The sequence below is a fragment of the Bos grunniens genome, chromosome 19, assembly GCF_055505025.1.
Source record: "Bos grunniens cultivar Pamir isolate PY7600 chromosome 19, Bosgru_T2T1.0, whole genome shotgun sequence".
NCBI classification, from domain to species: domain Eukaryota; kingdom Metazoa; phylum Chordata; class Mammalia; order Artiodactyla; family Bovidae; genus Bos; species Bos grunniens.
The window spans coordinates 20,165,648-20,192,514 of record NC_141183.1 but is presented as its reverse complement, the minus strand read 5'-3'; the positions used below and the strand labels follow the sequence as shown (position 1 = coordinate 20,192,514).

Genomic DNA, 26,867 nt, shown 5'->3' with positions numbered 1-26,867 from the left:
AGAGCACTACCATAGGTGCTGATAATACACCTGCAAACAAAATATTTACCATCAAGGTGAAAGACAATACAGGACTAATGGCTGTATATTTGTGAATATACTCATATTCTATGTCTGTGTCCATATCCACATGTGTATCTATGCCACGTGAGCATCATGGGTGTCAAAGCAACTTGGCAGCCCAGCAGAAACATAAGACCAGGGAAAGTGGGATATGAAACAGGAATCCTCAGGGTGAGTAGGCAGAGATAGTTCACAAGACTGTAAATTGGAATCAAATGCCTATTTTACAGGCAAGAAGTAACTTTCCCTAGGGTATACTCATCAAGACATCCCCCTGTGCTTTCATTTCCACGGGTAGATTCACTAGTACCCGCATCAGAGAGGCATTCTTATCATCCCCAGTTAGAATATCAGGACCCCTGGTTAGCAGGATGCTTGAATGCAACTCCTGACTTCTTTTCACATTAGGCAACTTTCTTAGCCTCTCAGCACTTCCATCTGTAACAATGCTTTCAAGAAATATATGTCACAAACATAACTTTCTCCCCTTAGGCCACGCTGTGTGGCTTTTGGGATCCCAGTTCTCCAACCAAGGATGGAACCTGGGCTCCTGCACTGAAAATACTGAAGCCTAACCACTGGAGCACCAAGGAATTCCCTTGCCCAGGTAAATTTAAATATTCTTAAGGCATATAAAAAATAAAGAGGAGTGAGTGAAATTAAGTTTAATACGTTCTTTACTCAAGATTTCTCAAATTCTGGTGGTCCAGTGGTTAGAACTCCATGCTTTCCAATGACAAGGGCAGGGGTTCCATCCCTCTTCCGGTTCTGGCAAACCCTTGCAAACCCCCCACAAATAAAACACAACATCTAAAATATCATTTCAATATGTAATTAATATCATCATTACAGAGATTTTTTTTTTTACAATTTTTAATATTAAGTTTTAAATCCCCATGTGTTTTTTCCACTTTCAGTACCTCTGAATTGGGAGAAACCACCAGCCCAGAGTTCCCTGGCTGCATGTGGTTAGTGGCTGTGACGGCTCAGATCAATAGAATGTTTCCTGTTGTTTAGTCTCTGTGTCCAGCTGTTTCGGTCCTTGTGACCCGCCAGGCTCCTGCGTCCATGGGATTTCCTAGGCAAGAACACAGTCGTGGGTTTCAATTTCCTCCTCTAGGGGATTTTTCCGACTCAGGAATCGAGCCCGTGATTCCTGTCTTGCAGGCGGATTCTTGACAATCTGAGCCACCAGCGAAGCCCACAGCTGATGAGGGGCAGGGAAACGAGGGTCTAGGCGGAGGGAGCTTTCGGTAGGAGGCCCAGGATCGGTTTGGTTGTAGAAGCACCGAAGGACAAGGGCGCTGGAGTTGGAGTGAACCCCTCCCGCGGCCCGGCCCCGCCCTCCGCATCCACACGCCCCCTCCCTTCCCCACTGTGGGCCATCCGCCTTCCGCCTGGCAGGGAAGCCCCCTCCACACACCCGACCCTACGGAGCCCCTCTCTCCGCAGGAGGAAGCCTGAGTAACACACTGCAGTCCGGACGTTTCTGGCGAATCAGTCTTGCGACCTTGTCTTGCGACAGCTCGTCGCACGGGTCCCTCTCGTCGGCCACCCCGCACCCGCACCGGTCGGGTCTCTCCTCTCCACCAGCACCAATGAGGAGCTCCCCTGCCGCCGCCCCGAGGCCGTCCCCAGGGCGCTGCGGTCCCGCCGGAGCCACGCCTTCTTGGCCACAGAGGGCGGGGCATGCAGATACAGATTCCGCCCGAGAACCACAAAGTCACGGCAGATGCGGGATTTCTCTTTTACAATGTGGAGAATCCAACTTCTGCTCGAGAGTCTGGTGTAGTGCCGCCATAACACTGTCAACGAGGCAAAGGAAGGGAGACCTGGAGTGAGCGGGGACCCGGTCACACTGAGTGCAACGTGCACGACAGCCGGACGGTGACAGCGGTGGGCGGTGCCACACTATCGCTTCTCGGCCTTTTGGCTAAGATCAAGTGTAGTATCTGTTCTTATCAGTTTAATATCTGATACGTCCTCTATCCGAGGACAATATATTAAATGGGTTTTTGGAGCAGGGAGTTGGAATAGGAGCTTGCTCCGTCCACTCCACGCATCGACCTGGTATTGCAGTACCTCCAGGAACGGTGCACCCCCTCGGGGACACAGACGGAAGTGTCCAAAAGCAGAATCTGGTCCTTTCCTGTAAAGGATTTGGCTATCTCAGGGAGGTTTTTTATGGTTTGTTTACATCCTTTTTTCTTTCTTCCTGGCAGGAGGCATGAGATCTTCTATCTACTCACCCCTGACTTACTTCTTTCTATGTCTTTAATGTTACTTCTGTAATCATGTTTTCTGACTTCAGGCAGTTCCCGCAGAAAGCCACCAAGATCCACCTGCAGTCTAGGTTAAAATGTTGGGTTTTCGGCTCAGTGTGTGTGTTGTTTATACTGAGATTTCATTTATACAGGTGACTGCCCGACAAAGAGAGATGAGTACCATTGCAGAAGTTGTGTTATTACTTGGAGTTAATACTTAGAAAAGAAAGGGCCTAAAGTAAGAGCCACTGTGTCTTTTGGATATACAAGGCAGGCTCTTCAGCTCAGCACAAAGTTCAAATCAAAATAAGCCAGAAGGAATGACTCTTCCTTCCTAGCCCAGTGATTAAGAATCCACTTGCCAATGGCAAGGGATGGGTTCAAATACTGGTCCAGGAAGATTTCACATGCCCTGAGGCAACTAAGCCTCTTTAACACAACTACTGAGCCTGTACTCCAGAGCCCATAAACCACAATTAGAGAGTAGCCCCCGATGCCAATTAGAGAAGACTCTAGCATCAATGAAGACCCAGTGCAGTCAAAAATAAAAAACCCTCAATAGTAAAAACACTAAGGTCATGACATCTGGTCCCATCACTGCATTGCTAATTGAATGGGGGAAATGTGGAAGCAGTGACAGATTTCCTCTTCTTGGGCTCTAAAATCACTGAGGATGGTGACTGCAGCCAGGAAATCAGAAAATGATTGCTTCTTGGCAGGAAAGCTATGACAACCTAGACAGCGTGTTAAAAAGCAAAGACATCACTTTATCGACAATGGTCCCTATAGTCAAGGCTGTGGTCTTTCCAGTAGTCATGGAGGGATGTGAGAGCTGGACTATAAAGATGTCAGAGGCCGAAGAACTTTGGAACTGTGGTGCTGGAGAAGACTCCTGAGAGTCCCTTGGAAAGCAAGATCAAACCAGTCCGTCTTAAAGGAAATCAACCCTGAATTGTCCTTGGAAAGACTGATGCTGAAGCTGAAGCTCCAATACTTTGGCCACCTGATGGGAAGAACCCACTCCCTGGAAAAGACTGTGATGCCGGGAAAGATTGAAAGCAGAAGAGGAAGACAGAGGATGAGATGGTTGGATGGCATCACCACATCAATGGACATGAATTTGAGCAGCTCCAGGAGATACCGAAGGACCGGAAAGTCTGGGCATGATGCAGTCTACAAGGTTGCAACGAGTCAGACAGGACTTAGCAACCGAACAACATGAAACAACACCAGATCCTCTGTGCCAGGACTTTTTAGTAAATGGATGTTTGGAGCAGGGAGTTGGAATAGAACTTTACTCCATCCACTCCACCCATTGACCTGGTATGGTAGTACCTGCAGGAATAGTGCACCCCTCTCAGGGGAAAGAGCAAGTATGAACAACAGGCTTGTTACATCTTTTTCAGTGTTTTCCGTGTTTTGCTCTGGGTACCTGTCTCGTGAAGGTTTCTATTTTATCAATGTGTGATTTTCTGTTGCCCTGTTGGGGCAGTTTACTTAGGAGTACTGTTTCTTGTGAGGGTCATATCCATGGACCAACATGATGCAAAATTTCCTTTAACTTTCAAAACACTGTATACGGAGCTGTCCAGATCATTTACTACTTTTGTTTCTTTTTAATACGGGATTATTTCTTCTATCCTGTGGACAAGGCCCTGCTCCCAACACCTAACAGATCTCTGAAACAGTGTGGGTTTGCTGGAGTCCTCAGGGGAAGACCCTCAGGTCTAGGAATTTTTTAAATTCTCGGCTCCACCCAAGTGTATTTTCTCTAAAAAAAGAAACTGAAGAACAGAAAGGTTAAGTAACTTGTGAAAGTCACCCAGCTAGAAATTAGCTGAAGTGGGCTGTGAACAATATCTGATTCACAGATCTTGTTTCCTCGACAATCTTTGAAACTTCCTAGCTCCTCTCTTACATCTCCTGGGCCTCTCACCCAAGGGGGAACCTGTTACTTGATTAAAGATAAGACACCTGAAACTGGCAGTCTCTCCTCCATCCATCATCCTCTGCCTTTGCCAGGAAAGGTGTTGATCAACAAATGGCAAGGAGGAGGTGAAGGAAGGGACCCAGTTTGTCAGGGCAACACCGGGGCCTGGCCCAGTCCAGTATCCTTTAAATGGGAATTCCAGTCCCCATCTCCACATCCAGCCTGGAGCCCGTGGAAACTTCCTCCATTAATGACCATTTTGTTTCCCTGCAGCCTCATTTCTGCAGACCTTGTCCACAAGATCACAGCCCAGGACAGAATGCATTGGAGGATTTCCTAAAGAGAACATTCAAACGTTCTTTGAGGATTCATGGATGGAGTGCCTGCCAGGTTGAAGGCCTCAGTGAAATGGATCAGGACCTGCCCTCATAGAGTGAACATTATAGTAAGAAATAGGGAGAGACAGACAATGACTCTAGAGAGTCATTTCAGACAGTGACATAAGCCATCGAGGAAAATAAAACAGGGAAATGTTCTGGACAGTGACTGGGGGGAGAGCTACTTTACATGGGGGAGGGGTGCTCATGAAGGCCTCTCCAGTGGTGATATCAGACGCAAGTTTAAGTGGCCAGGAGGCAAAGAAACATTCCAGACAGTAGGACAGACTAGCTAGAACCTACCGCTTCCTCATATTGGCTCCCTGACCTGGGTCAGATTCCAGCTGCTGAGTGGAGGGTCTTCCTCAGAGCTGTCTCCCCACCAGACTAAGCGCTGAGCCGAGAAGCTGGTTCTTCTCAGCCGCAGCTCTGCAGTGCCCAGCACTGTGCCTGACATACAGCAGGCAATCAGGAAATCCTCCATAATTCATGACTATATGATGGATTGACTAAACGTACTCAAGAGTTTCCTTGAGTGTGGGAACCAAGCACCCGGCCTTAGCCGGGAGTTTCCGGGTCTCCGGTCCCCGACACTTTGGGGGTTGGGAGGGATACCTATAAAACCCTGTACTTTGAGGCAAGGTCTGGGTAATACTGAACCCTCAGGCCTTTACTGGGGAGAGGGATTTCTTAGAGGAGAAAAACAGAGGCCATGGGAGGGATGACTCTGGAGAGAGAGGCCCCCTCAAGGCCTGGTGGGCTGAACCCTGGGCTGAGAGTCATCATGACTCCTGTCCTGACAACTGAACTGGCTTGGAAAAGCCACCTCCCCTTGGGAGTCTTGGTTTCCTCAGCACGTAATGAGGGGCTTAGATGATTCCAGGTCCCTTTCCCCAGGACAACTCAGGCTCTGGAGTAGGGGAGGGTACAGGATGGGTGGAGCTCTCCTAGGAAGCAGCTGAGGACATCCTTGTCTCCACTGCATCCCAACCGAGGACCTGTCTGAGTGCACAACTGAAGGGAGGAGAGGAGTCTGCAGGAGGAGGGGTGGGAGGGGAGACGAGGTCCACGAGCAGCTTCCACCAGGGAATCACATGGACAATGAATGTCAAATTCCCGCTTTGCTTCCTCAAGAATACACATTGGAGAGGGAGTTCCCCAGTGGTCCAGGCTTAGAATTCCGTTCTTCCACTGTACAGGACACAGGTTACATTCCTGGTTTGGGAAATAAGATGCCAAGGCCAAGAAAAGAAAAATAAAATGGGGGAAACACAACCTACTACTAAGATGAATGTGAAAAGAAAAACTGTGGGAAGGGGCCCCTTAGAGACCCTTTTCTCCCACCAGGGGCCCATTCGGACGCAACCCATCCAAAACCGAGCCCCAGAGCCCAGGCCAGAGCAGAAAAGGGGCAGATGCTGCCCCCTGGTGGTTCGGTCTGTCACTGCCCAAGTCTGAAGCAAAGTGGTGTGAAGTTGAACAGGTTCCTTTCTCTCCTTCTGGGGTTTTTGGTTCGTTTCTTTCTCTGGCCATGCCACCGGGCTTGTGGGATCTTAGATCCCTTAGCCGGTATTGAACCCTTGCCTTTGGCAGTGAAAGTGTGGAGTTCTAACCTCTGAACTGCCAGGGAAAACCCCTGGAGTCTCCTTTTCAGACAGGACCTTCACTGCAGTTTGAGGTTGGGAATGCAATAGCCAGCCTTTTCAAGTGGTTTTTGCGGAGGTATGATCAGATGTATGATCTCCAAGCCAGGCTTCAGCAATACGTGAACCGTGAACTTCCAAATGTTTAAGCTGGTTTTAGAAAAGGCAGAGGAACCAGAGATCAAATTGCCAACATCCACTGGATCATTGAGAAAGCAAGAGAGTTCCAGAAAAACATCTATTTCTGCTTTATTGACTATGCCAAAGCCTTTGACTGTGTGGATCACAATAAACTGTGGAAAGTTCTGAAACAGATGGGAATACCAGACCACCTGATCTGCCTCTCGAGAAACCTATATGCAGGTCAGGAAGCAACAGTTAGAACTGGACATGGAACAACAGACTGGTTCCAAATAGGAAAAGTAGAACGTCAAGGCTGTATCTTGTCACCCTGCTTATTTAACTTGTATGCAGAGTACATCATGAGAAACGCTGGGCTGGAGGAAGCACAAGCTGGAATCAAGATTGCCGGGAGAAATATTAATAACCTCAGATATGTAGATGACACCACCCTTATGGCAGAAAGTGAAGAAGAACTAAAGAGCCTCTTGATGAAAGTCAAAGAGGAGAGTGAAAAAGTTGGCTTAAAGCTCAACATTCAGAAAACGAAGATCATGACATCTGGTCCCATCACTTCATGGCAAGTAGATGGGGAAACAGTGGAAACAGTGGCTGACTTTATTTTTCTGGGCTCCAAAATCACTGCAGATGGTGTTTCCAGCCATGAAATTAAAAGACGCTTACTCTGTGGAAGGAAAGTTATGACCAACCTAGATAGCATATTGAAAACCAGAGACATTACTTTGTCAACAAACGTCCGTCTAGTCAAGGCTGTGATTTCTCCAGTTGTCATTTGAGAGTTGGACTATAAAGAAAGCTGAGCGCCGAAGAGTTGATGCTTTTGAACTGTGGTGCTGGAGAAGACTCTTGAGAGTCCCTTGGACTGCAAGGAGATCCAACCAGTCCTGGGTGTTCCTTGGAAGGACTGATGTTGAAGCTGAAACTCCAGTACTTTGGCCACCTGATGTGAAGAGCTGACTCATTTGAAAAAACCTTGATACTGGGAAAGATTGAGGGCAGGAGGAGAAGGGGACGACAGAGGATGAGATGGTTGGACGGCATCACTGACTCAATGGACAGGGCTTTGGGTGGTCTCTGGGAGTTGGTGATGGACAGGGAGGCCTGGCATGACCTCAGTCGCACGACTGAGCGACTGAACTGATACTGATACTGATCAGGTGTAAGTGAACATTTTCTGAGCAGGAAATCTGATTTCCGTGACGTTTCTTATGCTTTTACTGAAGGCCTAATAGCTGGTGCTGGGAAGGCAGAGGCTGGAGGAGGCTGGAGGGTGGAGAAGGTTATGAAGAGGCAGTTGCAGCAGGTTGTAATGTCTTAGGAGACAGATCCACATGGGGACAGATTCCAGCATCCATCTGCACAGGAGACTGGCACTTGGAGAGACCTTGGCCTCAGGAGTGCTGTTGGGTGATCAGCAAGAAACAGCAGTCAGAGCCCCAAGAGGGTGACAGTGCCGTGGGAACAATAGCCAACAACTGAGAGGGGGGAGGAACAAGCTCACCAGAGAGAGACAGAGGTGAGTTGAGGGGCGGGAATCAGGCTCCCCTGTGCAGGGAACTCGCTGTCGGCCAGTTATCTGAGCTGAGGGACTCTTTAGAGCTTTCACAACGGGGCCCAATCCCCAGAGACCTTACATGTTTGATTCAGCTTTTTAAACGTGTGTTTACTTTCTGGCTATGTCGGGTCTTAGTTGTGACACACAGGCTCCAGAGCGCTCAGACTTACATGCCTCCATGCATGGGGGAATCTTAGTTCTGCACCAGGAATCACACCGTGTCCCCTGCACGGGGAGGCGCATACTTAACCCCTGGACCACCGGGAAGTCCCTGACTCAGCGTCTTGGTTTCATAGACTTCTGTCAAGGCACCCGTGTTGTTTGGCCCACACGAATGGCTGCATGCTCAAATTTGGGAGCTTGTCAGGATCATCTGGAGGACTTGATAAACACAGATAAAACACAGATAAACACTGGGGCCTTCTTTCAAAATTTCTGATTCAGAAATTTGAAGACTTTGTCAGACCCAGCCTAAGCACAGTATACATTGTCTCATTGGACCCTCATCCAGTCACCCAACACACATTCATCAAAAGTCAAGTACATTCAGAGCACTAGGTGCTCGGAATAGACCAGCAAACAAAAGGTTTCCCATCAAGGTGAAGGTACAGCACTAATGACTGTATATTTGTGACTATACCTACATTCTATGTGTCTGTGTCCACATCTACACGTGTACCTATGCCACGTGAGCATCATGGGTGTCAAAGCCACTTGGCAGCCAACAGAAATACAAGACCAGGGAGAGCGAGATGTGAAATAGGAAGGCTCAGGGTGAGTAGGTATAGATGGTTTGCAAGACTTCAAATGGAATTATTTCTACTTTACAGCCAAGAAGGGACATTCCCTAGGATATACTCACTTGGACATTCTGATGTACTGCATTTCCTCGTGTAGCTTCACAAGTACCCTCATCAGAGAGGCATTCTTATCATCCCCAAAGGAAGTAGCAGGACACCAGTTTAAAAAACCTCAAGTTCCAGTGGTTCAGATCAGGTCAGATCAGTCGCTCAGTCGTGTCCGACTCTTTGCGACCCCATGAATCGCAGCACGCCAGGCCTCCCTGTCCATCACCAACTCCCGGAGCTCACCCAGAAGTCATGTCCATCGAGTCAGTGATACCATCCAGCCATCTCATCCTCTGGCATCCCCTTCTCCTCCTGCCCCCAATCCCTCTCAGCATCAGAGTCTTTTCCAATGAGTCAACTCTTCGCATGAGGTGGCCAAAGTACTCGAGTTTCAGCTTTAGCATCATTCCTTCCAAAGAAATCCCAGGGCTGATCTCCTTCAGAATGGACTGGTTGGATCTCCTTGCAGTCCAAGGGACTCTCAAGAGTCTTCTCCAACACCACAGTTCAAAAGCATCAATTCTTCGGCGCTCAGCCTTCTTCACAGTCCAACTCTCACATCCATACATGACCACAGGAAAAACCATAGCCTTGACTAGACGGACCTTTGTTGGCAAAGTAATGTCTCTGCTTTTGAATATGCCATCTAGGTTGGTCATAACTTTCCTTCCAAGGAGTAAGCGTCTTTTAATTTCATGGCTGCAGTCACCATCTGCAGTGATTTTGGAGCCCAGAAAAATAAAGTCTGACACTGTTTCCACTGTTTCCCCATCTATTTCCCATGAAGTGGTGGGACCGGATGCCATGATCTTCGTTTTCTGAATGTTGAGCTTTAAGCCAACTTTTTCACTCTCCACTTTCACTTTCATCAAGAGGCCTTTTAGTTCCTCTTCACTTTCTGCCACAAGGGTGGTGTCATCTGCATATCTGAGGTTATTGATATTTCTCCGGGCGATCTTGATTCCAGCTTGTGTTTCTTCCAGTCCAGCGTTTCTCATGATGTACTCTGCATATAAGTTAAATAAACAGGGTGACAATATACAGCCTTGACGAACTCCTTTTCCTATTTGGAACCAGTCTGTTGTTCCATGTCCAGTTCTAACTGTTGCTTCCTGACCTGCATACAAATCTCTCAAGAGGCAGATCCGGTGTTCTGGTATTCCCATCTCTTTCAGAATTTTCCACAGTCTATTGTGATCCACACAGTCAAAGGCTTTGGCATAGTCAATAAAGCAGAAATAGATGTTTTTCTGGAACTCTCTTGCTTTTTCCATGATCCAGCGGATGTTGGCAATTTGATCTCTGGTTCCTCTGCCTTTTCTAAAACCAGCTGGAACATCAGGAAGTTCACGGTTCACATATTGCTGAAGCCTGGCTTGGAGAATTTTGAGCATTACTTTACTAGCGTGTGAGATGAGTGCAATTGTGCGGTAGTTGGAGCATTCTTTGGCATTGCCCTTTCTTTGGGATTGGAATGAAAACTGACCTTTTCCAGTCCTGTGGCCACTGCTGAGTTTTCCAAATTTGCTGGCATATTGAGTGCAGCACCTTCACAGCATCATCTTTCAGGATTTGGAATAGCTCAACTGGAATTCTATCACCTCCGCTAGCTTTGTTCGTAGTGATGCTTTCTAAGGCCCACTTGACTTCACATTCCGGGATGTCTGGCTCTAGGTCAGTGATCACACCATCGTGATTATCTGGGTCGTGAAGATCTTTTTTGTACAGTTCTTCTGTGTATTCTTGCCATCTCTTCTTAATATCTTCTGCTTCTGTTAGGTCCATACCATTTCTGTCCTTTATCGAGCTCATCTTTGCATGAAATGTTCCTTTGGTATCTCTGATTTTCTTGAAGAGATCCCTAGTCTTTCCCATTCTGTTGTTTTCCTCTATTTCTTTGCATTGATCGCTGAGGAAGGCTTTCTTATCTCTTCTTGCTATTCTTTGGAACTCTGCATTCAGATGTTTAGTATCTTTCCTTTTCTCCTTTGCTTTTTGCTTCTCTTCTTTTCATAGCTATTTGTAAGGCCTCCCCAGACAGCCATTTTGCTTTTTTGCATTTCTTTTCTATGGGGATGGTCTTGATCCCTGTCTCCTGTACCATGTCACGAACCTCATTCCATAGTTCATCAGGCACTCTATCTATCAGATCTAGGCCCTTAAATCTATTTCTCACTTCCATGTATAATCATAAGGGATTTGATTTAGGTCATACCTGAATGGTCTAGTGGTTTTCCCTATTTTCTTCAATTTCAGTCTGAATTTGGCAATAAGGAGTTCATGGTCTGAGCCACAGTCAGCTCCCGGTCTTGTTTTTGCTGACTGTATAGAGCTTCTCCATCTTTGGCTGCAAAGAATATATAATCAGTCTGATTTCGGTGTTGACCGTCTGGTGATGTCCATGTAGAGAGTCTTCTCTTGTGTTGTTGGAAGAGGGTGTTTGTTATGACCAGTGCATTTTCTTGGCAAAACTCTATTAGTCTTTGCCCTGCTTCATTCCGTATTCCAAGGCCAAATTTGCCTGTTACTCCGGGTGTTTCTTGACTTCCTACTTTTGCATTCCAGTCCCCTATAATGAAAAGGACATCTTTTTTGGGTGTTAGTTCTAAAAGGTCTTGTAGGTCTTCATAGAACCATTCAACTTCAGCTTCTTCAGCGTTACTGGTTGGGGCATAGACTTGGATTACTGTGATATTGAATGGTTTGCCTTGGAAACGAACAGAGATCATTCTGTCGTTTTTGAGGTTGCATCCAAGTACTGCATTTCGGACTCTTTTGTTGACCATGATGGTTAGCAGGATTCTAATGCAAATCCTTACTTCTTTTCACATTTGGCAAGATGCTTAGCCTCTCATCACTTCCATCTGTAACAGTGCTTTCAAGAAATATGTGAGGCACACACATAACTGGTTGTTTTTTTTAATTTGGCCACACCGTGTGGCTTTTGGGATCCCAGTTTTCCAACCTAGGATGGAACCTGGACTCCTGCACTGAAAGCGCTGAGGCCTAACCACTGAACCACCAGGGAATTCCCTCCTGCAGGTAAATGCAAACATTCTTAGGCATATTAAAAAAATAAAGAGAAGTGGGGGAAATTAAGTTTAATATGTTCTTTAACTCAACTTATCTCAAAATTCTCCAGTGGTCAGTGATTAGAGCTCTATCCTTTCAATGACAAGGCAGGGAGATTTCCATCCCATCCCTCCTCAGGGTTCTTGCAAGCCCTGGGGCACACTCCCCCCGCCACACACACAAACAGATATCTAAAATATCATTGCAATATGTAATTAATATTAACATTACAGAGATATGTTACAATTTTTAATACTAAGTCTTTGAAATCCCCATGTGTTTTTTCCACTTTCAGTACGTCTGAATTGGGAGAAACCACTAGCCCACAGTTCCCTGGCTGCATGTGGCTAGTGGCTGTGACAACTCAGATCAACAGAATATTTCCTGTTGTTTAGTCGCTAAGGAGTGTCCGACTGTTTGGGACCTTGTGACCCGCCAGGCTCCTGCGTCCATGGGATTTCCTAGGCAAGAATACAGTCGTGGGTTTCCATCTCCTCCTCTAGGGGATCTTCTGAAATCCTTTCTGAAACAGGAATCGAGCCCGTGATTCCTGTCTTGCAGGCTGATTCTTGACAATCTGAGCCACCAGGGAGACCCACAGCTAAGGAGGAGGGGTAGGGAAACGAGGTCCTTGGCGGAGAGAGCTTTCGGTAGGAAGCCCGGGATCGGTTTGGTTCGTAGAAGCACCGAAGGACAGGGCGCTGGAATTGGAGTGAACCCCTCCCGCAGCCCGGCCTCGGCCTCCGCATCCATAGGCCCCCTCCCTTCCCCACTGTGGGCCGTCCGCCTTCCTCCTGGCAGCGAAGCCCCCTCCACACACGCGACCCTACAAAGCCCCTCTCTCCGCAGGCGGAGGCCTGTGTAACACACTGCAGTCCGGGCGTTTCTAGCGAGTGAGTCTTGCGACCTTGTCTTCAGGAAAACTCTCGGCCAACAGCTCGTCGCACGGGTCTCTCTCGCCGGCCACCCCGCACCCCCTCCGGTCGGGTCTCTCCTCTCCACTAGCACCAAGGAAGGAGGAGAAGGGGACGGCAGAGGATGAGATGGCTGGATGGCATCACTGACTCGATGGACGTGAGTCTGAGTGAACTCCGGGAATTGGTATTGGACAGGGAGGCCTGGCGTGCTGCGATTCATGGGGTCGCAAAGAGTCGGACGCGACTGAGCGACTGAACTGAACTGAACTGAGCACCAAGGAGGAGGTCCCCTGCCGCCGCCCCGAGGCCGTCCCCAGGGCGCTGCGGTCCCGCCGGAGCCACGCCTTCTCGGCGACAGGGGGCGGGGCATGCAGATTCGAGACGGCGCTTCCGCCCGAGAACCACAAAGCCGCGGCAGATGCGGGATTTCTCTTTTACGATGTGGAGAATCCAACTTCAGCTCGAGACTCTGATGTAGTACCGCCATAGCACTGTCAACGAGGCAAAGGAAAGGAGGCCTGGAGTCACTGGGGACCCGATCACACTGAGTGCAATATGCACGTCAGCAGGACGGTGACAGCGACGGGTGGTGACACGGTATCGCTTCTCGGCCTTTTGGCTAAGATCAAGTGTAGTATCTGTTCTTATCAGTTTAATATCTGATACGTCCTCTATCCGAGGACAATATATTAAGTGGATTTTTGGAGCAGGGAGTTGGAATAGGAGCTTGCTCCGTCCACTCCACGCATCGACCTGGTATTGCAGTACCTCCAGGAACGGTGCACCCCCTTGGGGACACTTATCGAAGTACCCAAAAGCAGAAACTGGCTCTTTGCTGGAGTCAACTGGATCTGGAACTTGGTCTCTTGTTTTTCTACAGTTTGGCAGGTGTAGTTTGAGGCATCTGCTTAAGCCTCTGTTGTCCTGAAAATCACCCCGTTCTACCTTACAGTCTTGGGAAAGTGGTCTTCCTGCTCTCATTTCTGACTTCATACTTTACAAAAGGAGTTGGTGTCCAGGCTCCTACTTGATATCCCCAGTCCCTCCTGATGCCATTTTCAGCATAAAACCAGAATACTAGCTTGAAACTTCTGTTTCTATGCCCCCTCGCCTATTGAGATCTCTGTAATTACTTCAGTATTTTGTTTTCTGTCTTCAAGAAGTTCCTGCTCAAAAGCACCGAATTCCACCTGGAATCGAGGTTAAAATAATGGGCTTTCCACTCAGTGTGTCGGTTGTACCGGGATTTCATTTATCCAGGTGACTGACTGACAAGGAGAGGTCAGTGCCACTGACTGAGTTGTATTTTTCCTTAGAGTCCTCCTTAGAGGAGGGCCTAAATAAGGCCACTGTGTCTTTTGGATACACAAGGCAGGCTTTTGAGGTTAGCACAAGTTCAAATCATGAATAAGCCAGAACGAACGACTCTTGCTGAGGATGAAGGAGGAGAGTGAAAAACCTGGCTTAAAATTCAGTACTGGACTTCCTTCCTAGCCCAGTGATTAAGAATCCGCTTGCCAGTGTAGGGGATTGGTTCAATTCCTGGTCCAGGAAGATTCCACATGCCCTGGGGCAACTAAACCCCTTGGACACAACTACTGAGCCTGTACTCCAGAGCCCATAAACCACAATTAGAGAGTAGCCCCGCTGGCAACTAGAGAAGACTCTAGCATCGACGAAGACCCAGTGCAGTCAAAAATAAATAATTAATTAAAAAAAAAAAACACAAAAAACCTCAATAGTAAAAACACTAAGGTCATGACATCTGGTCCCATCACTGCATTGCTAATTGAACGGGGGAAATGTGGAAGCAGTGACAGATTTCCTCTTCTTGGGCCCTAAAATCACTGAGGATGGTGACTGCAGCCAGGAAATCAGAAAATGATTGCTTCTTGGCAGGAAAGCTATGACAACCTAGACAGCGTGTTAAAAAGCAAAGACATCACTTTATCGACAATGGTCCCTATAGTCAAGGCCGTGGTCTTTCCAGTAGTCATTTAGGGATGTGAGAGCTGGACTATAAAGATGTCAGAGGCCGAAGAACTTTGGAACTGTGGTGCTGGAGAAGACTCCTGGGAGTCCCTTGGACCACAAGGAGATGAAACCAGTCCGTCTTAAAGGAAATCAACCCTGAATTGTCCTTGGAAAGACTGATGCTGAAGCTGAAGCTCCAATACTTTGGCCACCTGATGGGAAGAACCCACTCCCTGGAAAAGACTGTGATGCCGGGAAAGATTGAAGGCAGGAGAAGGAAGACAGAGGATGAGATGGTTGGATGGCATCACCACATCAATGGACATGAGTTTGAGCAACTCCAGGCGATACCGAAGCACCGGGAAGTCTGGGCATGACGCAATCTACGGGGTCACAAAGAGTCAGGCAGGACTTAGCAACCAAACAACACCACATCCTCTATGCCAGGACATTTTAGTAAATGGGTGTTTGAAGCAGGGAGTTGGAATAGAACCTTACTCCGTCCACTCCACCCATTGACCTGGTATGGTAGTACCTGCAGGAATAGTGCACCCCTCTCAGGGAAAAGAGCAAGTATGAACAACAGGCTTCTTACATCTTTTCCAGTGTTTTCCGTGTTTTGCTCTGGGTACCTGTCTCGTGAAGGTTTCTGTTTTGTTTTACCAACGTGTGATTTTCTGTTGCCCTGTTGGGGCAGTTTACTTAGGAGTACTGTTTCTTGTGAGGGTCATATCCATGGACCAACATTATGCAAATTTTCCTTGAACTTTCAAACCACTGAAATACGGAGCTGTCCAGATCCTTTAGTATAGTTTTGTTTCTTTTTAATACGAGATTATTTCTTCTATCCTGTGGACAAGGCCCTGCTCCCAACACTTAACAGATCTCTGAAACAGTGTGGGTTTGCTGGAGTCCCCAGGGGAAGACTCTCAGCTCTAGGAATTTTTAAAATTCTCGGCTCCACCCAAGTGTATTTTCCCTAAAAGAAGAAACTGAAGAACAGAAAGGTTAAGTAACTTGTGAAAGTCACCCAGCTAGAAATTAGCTGAAGTGGACTGTGAACACTATCAGTTTCACAGATATTGATTCCTTCACAATCTTTGAAACTTCCTAGCTCCTCTCTTCTGGAGAAGGCAATGGCACCCCACTCCAGTACTCTTGCCTGGAAAATCCCATGGGCGGAGGAGCCTGGTGGGCTCCAATCCACGGGGTTGCGAAGAGTTGGACACGACTGAGCGACTTCACTTTCACTTTTCACTTTTCACTTTCATGCATTGGAGAAGGAAATGGCAACCCACTCCAGTGTTCTTGCCTGGAGAATCCCAGGGACGGGGGAGCCTGGTGGGCTGCCGTCTATGGGGTCGCACAGACTCGGACACGACTGAAGTGACTTAGCGGCAGCTCCTCTCTTCGGAGAAGGCAATGGCACCCCACTCCAGTACTCTTGCCTGGCAAATCCCATGGACGGAGGAGCCTGGTAGGCTGAAGTCCATGGGGTCGCTAAGAGTCAGACGTGAATGAGCAACTTCACTTTCACTTTTCACCGTCATGGGTTGGAGAAGGAGATGGTAACCCACTCCAGTGTTCTTGCCTGGAGAATCCCAGGGACGAGGGAGCCTGGTGGGCTGCCGTCTGTGGGGTCACGCAGAGTCGGACACGACTGAAGCGACTTAGCAGCAGCAGCAGCAGCAGCTCCTCTCTCTCTTACATCTCCTGGGCCTCTCACCCAAGAGGGAACCTGTCACTTGATTAAAGATAAGAGACCTGAAACTGGCAGTCTCTCCCCCATTCTTCATCCTTTGCCTTTGCCAGGAAAGGCGTTGATAAACAAATGGCAAGGAGGAGGTGGGACAGAGTGCGGGTGAAGGAAGGGACCCAGTTTGTCAGGGCAACACCGGGGCCTGGCCCAGTCCAGTATCCTTTAAATGCGAATTCCAGTCCCCATCTCCACATCCAGCCTGGAGCCCATGGAACCTTCCTCCATTAATGACCATTTTGTTTCCTGGCAGCCTCATTTCTGCAGCCCTTGTCCACAAGATCACAGCCCAGGACAGAGTGCACTGGAGGATTTCCTAGAGAGAACATTCAAACATTCTTACTTTGAGCGTTCATGGATGGAGTGCCTGCCAGGTTGAAGGCCTCAGTGAAATGGATCAGGACCTGCCCTCATAGAGTGAACATTATATTGAGAAGTAGAGAGAGGCAGACAGTGACTCAAGAGGGTCATTTCAGATAGTGACACAAGCCATTGAGGAAAATAAAACAGGGAAATGTTCTGGACAGTGACTGGGGGGAGAGCTACTTTACATGGAGGAGGGGGTTGCTCATGAAGGCCTCTCCAATGGTGACATCAGAGGCAAGTTTAAGTGGCCAGGAGGCAAGGTAGCATTCCAGACAGAAGGACAGACTAGCTGGGACCTACCTACTTCCTCCCGTTGGCTCCCTGACCTGGGTCAGATTCCAGCTGCTGAGAGGAGGGTCTTCCTCGGAGCTGTCTCCCCACCAGACTAAGCGCTGAGTCCAGAAGCTGGTTCTTCTCAGCCACATCTCCGCAGTGCCCAGCACTGTGCCTGCCACACAGCAGGCAATCAGGAAATCCTCCATGATTCATGACTACATGATGGATTGACTGAATGTACTCAAGGGTTTCTTTGAGTGTGGGAATGAAACACCCAGCCTTAGCCGGGAGTTTCCTGGTCTGGGGTCCCTGACACCTTGGGGGTTGGGAGGGACACCTAAAAACCCTGTACTTCCAGGCAAGGTCTGGGTACTACTGAACCCTCAGACCTCTACTGGGGAAGAGGGATTTCTTAGAGGAGAAAAACAGACGCCATGGAGGGATGACCCTGGAGAGAGAGGCCACCCTCAAGGCCTGGTGGGCTGAACCCTGGGCTGAGAGTCATCATGAGTCTTGTCCTGACAACTGAACTGGCTTGGAAAAGCCTCCTCCCCCCTTGGAGCCTTGGTTTCCTCAGCACGTAATGCGGGGCTTAGACGATTCCAGGTCCCTTTCCCCAGGACAACCCAGGCTCTGGAGTAGGGGAGGGTACAGGATGGGTGGAGCTCTCCTAGGAAGCAGCTGAGGACATCCTTGTCTCCACTGCATCCCAACCAAGGACCTGCTGAGTGTACAACTGAAGGGAGGAGAGGAGTCTGCAGGAGGAGGGATGGGAGGGGAGACGAGGTCCAAGATCAGCTTCCGCCAGGGGATGACAAAGACATGAATTTCAAATTCCCGCTTTGCTTCCTCAAGAATATGTTGGAGAGGGAGTTCCCCAGTGGTCCAGGCTTAGAATTCCGTTCTTCCACTGTACAGGACACAGGTTACATCCCTGGTTTGGGAATAAGATGCCAAGGCCAAGAAAAGAAGGAATAAAATAGGGAAAACACAACCTATTACTTAGAATGTGAAAGAAAAACTGAGGGGGAGGGGCCCTTAGACACCCTTTTTGCCAGCCAGGGGCCCATTCAGAGGCAACTCATCCAAAACCAAGTCCCAGAGCCCAGGCCAGGGCAGCACAGGAGCAGATGCTGCCCCCTGGTGGATGAGTCTCTCACTGCCTAATTCTGAAGCAAAGTGGTGTGGTGTTGGACAGGTTCCTTTCCCTCCTTCTGAGGTTTTTTGTTTGTTTCTTTTTCTGGCCATGCCACCCAGCTTGTGGGATGTTAGATCCCCTACCGGGTACTGAGCCCTTCCCTTTGGCAGTGAAAGCATGGAGCCCTAACCACTGAACCGCCAGGGAATTCCCCTGGAGTCTTCTTTTCAGACAGGACGTTCACTGCAGTTTGAGGTTGGGAACGGAAAAACCACCCCTTTCGAGTGTTTTTTGTAGAGGTGAGATGAGATGTAAATGAACATTTTCTGAGCAGGAGATCTGATTTCAGTGACATTTCTTATGCTTTTCCTGAGGGCCTAATAGCTGGTGCCGGGAAGGCAGAGGCGGGAGGAGGCTGGAGGATGGAGAAGGTTGTGAAGAGGCAGTTGCAGCAGGCTGTGGTCTCTTAGGAGACAGATCCACTCGGGGACAGATTCCAGCTGCCATCTTCACCGGACAGTGGCACCTGGGGAGATCTTGGCATCAAGAGGGGCATTGGGTGATCAGGAAGGAACAGCAGTCAGAGCCCCAAGAGGGTGACAGGGCCATGGGAGCAACCGCCAACAGCTGCGAGGGGGGAGGAACAAGCCCACCAGAGAGAGACAGAGGTGAGCTGAGGGGAGAAAGCCAGACTCTTGCTGTGCAGGGAACTCGCTGTCGGCCAGTTATCCGAGCTGAGGGACTCTTTAGAGCTTTCGCAACAGGGGCCAATCCCCAGAGACCTTACATGTTTGATTCGGCTTTTTAAACGTGTATTTACTCTCTGGCTGTTTTGGGTCTTAGTTGTGACATACGGGCTCCAGAGCGCTCAGAGCAAGTATGCTGCCTTAGTTGCCTCGATGCGTGGGGGAATCTCAGTTTTAGACCAGGAATCAAACCGTGTCCCCTGCACGGGGAGGCGCATACTTAACCACTGGACCACCGGGAAGTCCCTGATTCAGCTTCTTGATTTCATAGATTTCTGTCAAGTCATCCATGATGTTTGGCCCACACGAATGGTTGCATGCTCAAATTTGGGAGCTTGTCAGAATCATCTGGAGGACTTGATAAACACAGAGCTGGGGCCTCCTTTCAAAATTTCTGATTCAGAAACTTGAAGACTTTGTCAGACCCAGCCTAAGCACAGTATACATTGTCTCATTGGAACCTCATCCAGTCACTCAACACATATTCATCACAAATCAAGTATATTGAGAGCACTACCAGAGGTGCCGAGAATAGACCAGCAAACAGGGGATTCCCATCAAGGTGAAAGGCAATACAGCACTAATGACTGCATACTGGTGACTATACCTACATTCTATGTGTCCGCGTCCATATCTACACGTGTATCTATGCCACGTGAGCATCATGGGTGTCAAAGCCACTTGGCAGCCAGCAGAAATACAAGACCAGGGAGAGCGGGATGTGAAACAGGAGGCTCAGGGTGAGTAGGTGTAGATAGTTTGCAAGACTTCAAATGGAATCATTTCTATTTTACAGGCAAGAAGTGACTTTCCCCAGGATATACTCATTAAGACATTCCGACGTGCTGCATTTCCTCGTGTAGCTTCACACGTACCCTCATCAGAGAGGCATTTTTATCATTCACAATTAAAATATCAGGACTCCCGGTTTGAAACCTCTGAGGCCCCAGTGGTTAGCAGGGTGCTTGAATGCAAATCCTAACTTCTTTTCACATTAGGCAAGATGCTTAGCCTCTCAGCACTTCCATCTGTAACAGTGCTTTCAAGAAATATGTGAGGCACACACATAACTGTTTTTGTTTTTGTTTTTGTTTTTAATCTGGCCACACTGTGTGCCTTTTGGGATCCCAGTTCTCCAACCAAGGATGGAATGCAGACTCCCACACTGAAAGCGCTCAGGCATAACCACTGAACCACCAGGGAATTCCCCCCTACAGGTAAATGCAAATATTCTTAGGCATATAAAAAAATAAGAGAAGTGAGTGCAATTAAGTTTAATACGCTCTTTAACTCAAGATATCTCAGACATTCTCTGGTGGTCCGTGGTTAGAGCTCCATGCTTTCAATGACGGGGCAGGGAAGTTTCCACCCCATCCCTCCTCAGGGTTCTTGCAAACCCTCGGGCACACACCCACCCCTCCCCCTCTACAAACGAGATATCACAAAATATTTCAATATGTAATTAATATCAACATTACAGAGATATGTTACGATTTTTAATGCTGAGTCTTTGAAATCCCATGTGTGCTTTCCACTTGAAAGTGGAAACCTTTGAATTCTTGGTACCTCTGGATTCAGTGGTACCTCTGAATTCGGAGGAACCACCTGCCCAGCGTTCCCTGGCTGCATGTGGCTAGTGGCTGTGACAACTCAGATCAACAGAATGTTTCTTCTTGTTTTCAGTCTCTAACTAGTGTCCGACTCTTTGAGACCCTGTGACCCGCCAGGATCCTCTGTCCACTCGATTTCCTAGGCGAAAATACCGGAGTGGGTTGCAGTTTCCTCCTACAGGGGATCTTCGGACCCAGGAGTGGAATCCAGGTTTCCTGTCTTGCAGGCGGATTCTTGACAATCTGAGCCATCAGCGAGGCCCACAGCTGAGGAGGAGGGGCAGGGAAAGGAGGTCCTAGGCGGAGGGAGCTTTCGGTAGGAAGCCCGGGATCCGTTTGGTTCGTAGAAGCACCGAAGGACAAGGGCGCTGGAGTTGGAGTGAACCCCTCCCGCGGCCCGGCCCCGCCCTCCGCACCCACACGCCCCCTCCCTTCCCCACTGTGGGCCATCCGCCTTCCGCCTGGCCGGGAAGCCCCCTCCACACAGCCGACCCTACGGAGCCCCTCTCTCCGCAGGCGGAGGCCTGTGTAACACACTGCAGTCCGGGCGAGTGAGTCTTGCGACCTTGTCTTCAGGAAAACTCTCGGCCAACAGCTCGTCGCACGGGTCCCTCTCGACGGCCACCCCGCACCCCTTCCGGTCGGGTCTCTCCTCTCCACTAGCCCCAAGGAGGAGCTCCCCTGCCGCCGCCCCGAGGCCGTCCCCAGGGCGCTGCGGTCCCGCCGGAGCCACGCCTTCTTGGCCACAGAGGGCGGGGCATGCAGATTCGAGACGGCGCTTCCGCCCGAGAACCGCAAAGCCGCGGCAAATGCGGGATTTCTCTTTTACAATGTGGAGAATCCAACTTCTGCCCGAGAGTCTGGTGTAGTGCCGCCATAGCACTGTCAACGAGGCAAAGGAAGGGAGACCTGGAGTGAGCGGGGACCCGGTCACACTGAGTGCAACATGCACGACAGCCGGACGGTGACGGCGACGGGCGGCGACACGCTATCGCTTCTCGGCCTTTTGGCTAAGATCAAGTGTAGTATCTGTTCTTATCAGTTTAATATCTGATACGTCCTCTATCCGAGGACAATATATTAAATGGATTTTTGGAGCAGGGAGTTGGAATAGGAGCTTGCTCCGTCCACTCCACGCATCGGCCTGGTATTGCAGTACCTCCAGGAACGGTGCACCCCCTCGGGGACACTTACTGAAGTACCCAAAGGCAGAAACTGGCCCTTTCTTGTAAAGGATTTGGCTATCTCAGGGAGTTTTCCAGGTTTGACTACATGCTTTGCAAGCAATCCTGAGGATTTGTAAGAGCAGAGTAAGTAAAGGAAGTCCAATGAGGGTAAAACGCCAAAACTGTGACTTAAAACTCACCTGCCGTATCCACTTCTTGAAGAGGGCTTCTATTTCATAACCTCGTTAAGTGCAGGTCTTTCTACCCTGCATTCTCACTCAGGAGTGAGATCTTCTGTCTCTATCCACCTGCCTTCTCTTGATACCTCTAAGGTTACTTCTGTATTCATGTTTTCTGACTTCAGGCGGTTCCGGCTTAAAGCCACCGAGATCCTCTTAGAGTCTAGGTTAAAACGATGGGCTTTAACTCAGTCTGTGTGTTGGTTGTATTGGGATTTCATTTATACAGGTGACTGACTGACAGAGGTCAGTGCCACTGAAGAAGTTGTATTATTACTTGGAGTTATTATCACTTAGAAGAGAAGAGGGCCTAAAGTAAGAGCCACTGTGTCTTTTGGATACACAAGGCAGGCTGTTCAGGTCAGCACAAAGTTCAAATCATGTATAAACCAGAACGACTTCCCCATATTATCTTCTTTCGTCCTTTCCCATTGACTCTGGCATTCGACCAAGATCTAGGTGCTGGGCGCTGATCTAAGTGCACCGGATAGTGTGGTGGGAAAAGCAGCTGCTGTGGGAATCTGCCCAGGCACCAGGGGACGATTGCACTCATCTCTCGTGCTAGTAAGGTTATGCTCAAAGATCCTCCAAGCTAGGCTTCAGGAGTCCGTGAACTGAGAACTTCCAGATGTTTAAGCTGAGTTTAGAAAATGCAGAGGAACCAGAGATCAAGTCGCCAACATTCGCTGGATCCTAGAGAAAGCAAGGGAAACCCAGAAATACCTCTACCTCTGTTTCATTGAGTCGGCTCAAGCCTTTGACTGCGTGGATCATAACAAACTGGAAAACTCTCAAGGAGATGGGAATACCAGACCATCTTACCTGTCTCCTGAGAAACCTGTATGCGGGTCAAGAAGCAACAGTTATAACCTTCCACGAAACAAGTGACTGGTTCAAAATTGAGAAAGGAGTCCGACCAGGCTGTTTCTTGTCACCCTGTCTATTTAACTTTTACGCGGAGCACGTCATGCGAAATGCCGGGCTGGATGAGTCACAAGCTGGAACCAAGATCGCCGGGAGAAATATCAATAACCTCAGATCTGCGGATGATACCACTCTAATGGCAGAAAGGGACGAGAAACTAAAGAGCCTCTTGCTGAGGGTGAAGGAGGAGAGTGAAAGAGCTGGCTTAAAACTCAACATTGGACTTCCCTGGTGGCCCAGCGGTTAAGAATCTGCTTGCCAATGCAGGGGACATGTGTTCAATCCCTGGTCCAGGAAGATGCCACAGGCCACGGGGCAACGAAGCCCCTGCGGCACAACTACTGAGCCCGCACTCTAGAGCCCATAAGCCACAAGTAGAGAGTAGCCCGCGCTCGCAACTAGAGAAGGCCTGCATGTGTCAACAAGGACCCAGTGCAGCCAAAAGTAAACCATAAATAATTTGGAAGAAAAACACCTCAGTGTTAAAAAAGAAAGAACGAAAGAAAACAACACTAAGATCATGACATCTGGTCCCATCACTTCCTGGCAAATAGAAAGGGAAAATGTGGAAACAGTGACAGATTTCCTCTTCTTGGGCTCTGAAATCACCGAGGATGGTGACTGCAGCCAGGAAATCAGAAGACGATTGCTTCTTGGCAGGAAAGCTGTGACAAACCTAGACAGTGTGTTAAAAAGCAAAGGCATCACTTGGTCAACAGAAGCCCGTACAATCAAGGCTGTGGTCTTTCCAGTAGTCATGTACGGGTGTGAGAGCTGGACCATAAAGAAGGCAGAGGCCGAAGAACTGATGCTCTGGAACTGTGGTGCAGGAGAAGACTCCTGAGCGTCCCTTGGACTGCAAGGAGATCAAACCAGTCCACCTTAAAGGAAGTCAACCCTGAATTCTCCTTGGAAGGACTGGTGCTGAAGCTGAAGCTCCGATACTATGGCCACCCGATGCGAAGAGCTGACTCCTTGGAAAAGATCCTGATGCTGGGAGAGATTGAAGGCAGAAGGAGTAGAGGGTGACAGAGGATGAGAGGGTAGGGTGGCATCACCGATTCACTGGACATGACCTTGGAAAATCTCTGGGAGATGGTGAGGGACAGAGAACCCTGGTGTGCTGCAGTCCATGGGGTCAAGGAAGAGTTGACACGACTTGGCACTGAACAATAGGAACAGTTTCGGCTAAGCGGGGTGTGAGAGGAGGGTTGGGGTGGAGGGCGGAGAGGGATAAGGCCTGGAGCAAGTGGGGTTGTGGGTAAGCGGAGTTAAAAAAGCGTGTCCATATTTACGTGTGTGTGTGTGTGTGTGTATTTGTATATGACATGTCTGTCTGGTGCTAGATACTCACAAACTCAAAACCATCTTGGGGCACAGAGGGGCGCCTCTGGTGGCAGAAGGGAGGGGGATGGCTGAAAACGGGCCCACGTTAGGTTTTCTTAGAACCGAGATTCCCACCAGGAGATGACGGCTCAGAGAAGTGTCTGGCAAAGTCACTGTTTCTCCCTAGTGTTTGCTAGTTGAGGGCTGACTCCTGCCAGGCATGTCCAGAGGGGGCCTCCGAGCTAATCTGGCTGGCACGTTATTAGGGTTCCCTGAGAAGGTGTGAAACAGATCACCCCCCGTCCCACCCTCTCCCTCCCACAGGGGAGAGGGAAAACCCAGGGCGGCAGGGAGTCACGGAGCCAGGAGCCGAGGCAGGGTCAGGTGAGGCCGTGACCCCAGGTGCCACCCACCCTTATAGAAACGCTATAAGTTTGTGGGCCTGGCGCCAGCAAACCGGCGCGTGTGTCGCCAGCAACCCTGCGCCCCTCCAAGTCGCCTTCCTCTTCTGGTGGCTTCCCCCTCGGAGGCACCATCAGTGAGCGGGGCCTGTGCTCCAGGACCGGGCGAGGTCTTGGGACACGGTGGTCAACCCCGCAGGTCAGCTGCCTGCTAGCCGTGTGACCCAGGGCAAGTTTCTTAGCCTCTCTGGTCTCGTTGATCACGACAGTGAAACGAGGATGATAACAGCGTCAATCGTCTCTAGGGTGTCCAGTAGCCAAGTGGGTGTGATCATAGCAAAGAATGCAGGGCAGTGACTGCCAGGTGGCTGTCCTGCGAGGCAGTCCCCGGGGTGGGGGGTGGGGGGTCTTTCCCCTCAGGTCTGACAGAACTAGAGAGTCGGTCGGGGGAGGGCCGACTGTGCTAGTTTCACAGAACCTGCAGCTCTCTAGGGGCTTTGCGGAGACCGGAGAAAAGACAAGAGCGCCCGCCTGGTGATGTGAAAGTCGCTCAGTCGTGTCCGACTCTTTGCCATCCCATGGACTGTAGTCTACCAGGCTCCTCTGTCCGTGGAATTCTCCAGGCAAGAATACTGGGGTGGGTAGCCGTTCCCTTCTGCAGGGGATCTTCCCTACCCAGGGATGGACTCCAGGTCTCCCACAGATCCCCTGCAGGCAGATTTCACCACCAGGGAAGCCCAACGGTACTGGAGCGGGTAGCCTATCCCTTCTCCCGGGGATCTTCCCGACCCAGGAATCGAATTGGGGTCGCCTGAATTGGAGGCAGATTCTTTACCAGCTGAGCTACCGTCCCAGGGTCTCAGTTAAGGAGCCTGGCCGGGACCGTGGGAAGGAGTCTGGTGTCTGGCGGCCTGGGGCTCACGCGGCTCCCCCGGATGCACAGCCACGACCCCGGGCTCACTTCGGGCTTCGGGAGCACCCGGACCGTTCTTGTCCTGCAGCTCCCGCACCCCAAGCACAGTCCCCCTGCCTTCGGACCGGAGCTGGCACCTGTGATGCATGGGCAGAGCCTGAGGATGCTGGCCGCGCCCTCAGGGTGGAGGAGGGTGGGTCATGCACATAGAGAGTCATTGTCCCGGGAAGGATGGGGGCCAGGGAGCCAGAAGAGATGTGAGAATTGACCAGAATGTGGAGAACAAGTTGTTTCACTGGTCTGGAGCGGACATGGGCTAGAGAGCCAGGAATGTTGACTGACGACTGACGGGTAGGTTGCTCATGGTGAGCTGAATGGAGAGGAGGGGAGGATGGTGGCTGCCACCTGAAAGAGCACCATTGCTTCTCCGCCTTTTGGCTGAGATCGAGTGTAGTATCTGTTCTTTACCGGCTTAACATCTGATACCTCCTCTATCTGGGAACAATACTGTTAAGGGAGTTTTGGGGGCAAGCAGTTGGCATCGGAGCCTGCTCTGTGTTGCAGCACTTCCCAGGAATGGTGCATTCTCTCTGAGGACAAAACCGGCACCCCCAAATGGTAGACTTGTTTCTTTTCTGGCCTTTCTCCTCGGAAGATTTCTCTTCTCTTTTGTGTTTTTCACTTGGGCTGTGGGGTTTGTGTGGCTTTCCCCCTGTCTTTGTTTTGTTTTCTTTTTGATTCTTTCAGTTTGATTCAATTGCTTAGTTGTGCTTGGCTTTTCCCTGTCTATTTCCTGTGGTGACCCAAGGGCGAAAGAGCAGATAAAACCTACGAGAGTCTTCTTGGAATGCAGGAACAGAAAAACCAGACCATTATCGGCCTTTCCTTCCCCCATGTTGTAACCATTAATGGATTTCAGGTCCTCGTGAGCAGTATAACCTGTCTCCCCTCCTACCGCATAGGGAGAAGATATTTGCCTCACTGTTCCCTCCAACCCAGTGACCCGCAAGACCCCTATCCCACTCTGTGTACCCTGGGTATAAAAGTGGACTGTGGACTCCTGCTCAACGTCGGGTCTCTCTTGAGCCGGCCCACTGTTCTAACAGCGTCTCCCATTCTAATAAACGTTATTTCCCTCTCATTTTGTCTCATGTCTGGAAATTCTTTTCCAACCTGCGCCCGGACCGCGACACTTCCCTGTTCATCACTAACTCCCAGAGCT

General features: G+C 49.5%; 1 long non-coding RNA gene and 4 other non-coding genes across 5 annotated transcripts; 4 read left to right on the top strand and 1 right to left on the bottom strand.

Annotated features, from left to right (window-relative positions):
• Positions 1–874: 874 nt before the first annotated feature.
• On the bottom strand, positions 875–1,725 carry LOC147351526 (uncharacterized). Its single transcript, XR_015147563.1, has 2 exons — positions 1,487–1,725; positions 875–1,141 (listed from the first exon to the last, which is right to left on the bottom strand). It is a non-coding gene; the product is annotated as an uncharacterized LOC147351526 (long non-coding RNA).
• Positions 1,726–1,976: 251 nt separating this feature from the next.
• On the top strand, positions 1,977–2,167 carry LOC147351525 (U2 spliceosomal RNA). Its single transcript, XR_015148443.1, has one exon. It is a non-coding gene; the product is annotated as a U2 spliceosomal RNA (small nuclear RNA).
• An 11,242-nt stretch (positions 2,168–13,409) lies between these two features.
• LOC147351524 (U2 spliceosomal RNA) lies at positions 13,410–13,600 on the top strand. The gene has a single exon (XR_015148438.1). It is a non-coding gene; the product is annotated as a U2 spliceosomal RNA (small nuclear RNA).
• An 8,066-nt stretch (positions 13,601–21,666) lies between these two features.
• Positions 21,667–21,857, top strand: LOC147351523 (U2 spliceosomal RNA). Its single transcript, XR_015148435.1, has one exon. It is a non-coding gene; the product is annotated as a U2 spliceosomal RNA (small nuclear RNA).
• A 4,206-nt stretch (positions 21,858–26,063) lies between these two features.
• LOC147351522 (U2 spliceosomal RNA) lies at positions 26,064–26,253 on the top strand. Its single transcript, XR_015148453.1, has one exon. It is a non-coding gene; the product is annotated as a U2 spliceosomal RNA (small nuclear RNA).
• Positions 26,254–26,867: the final 614 nt, after the last annotated feature.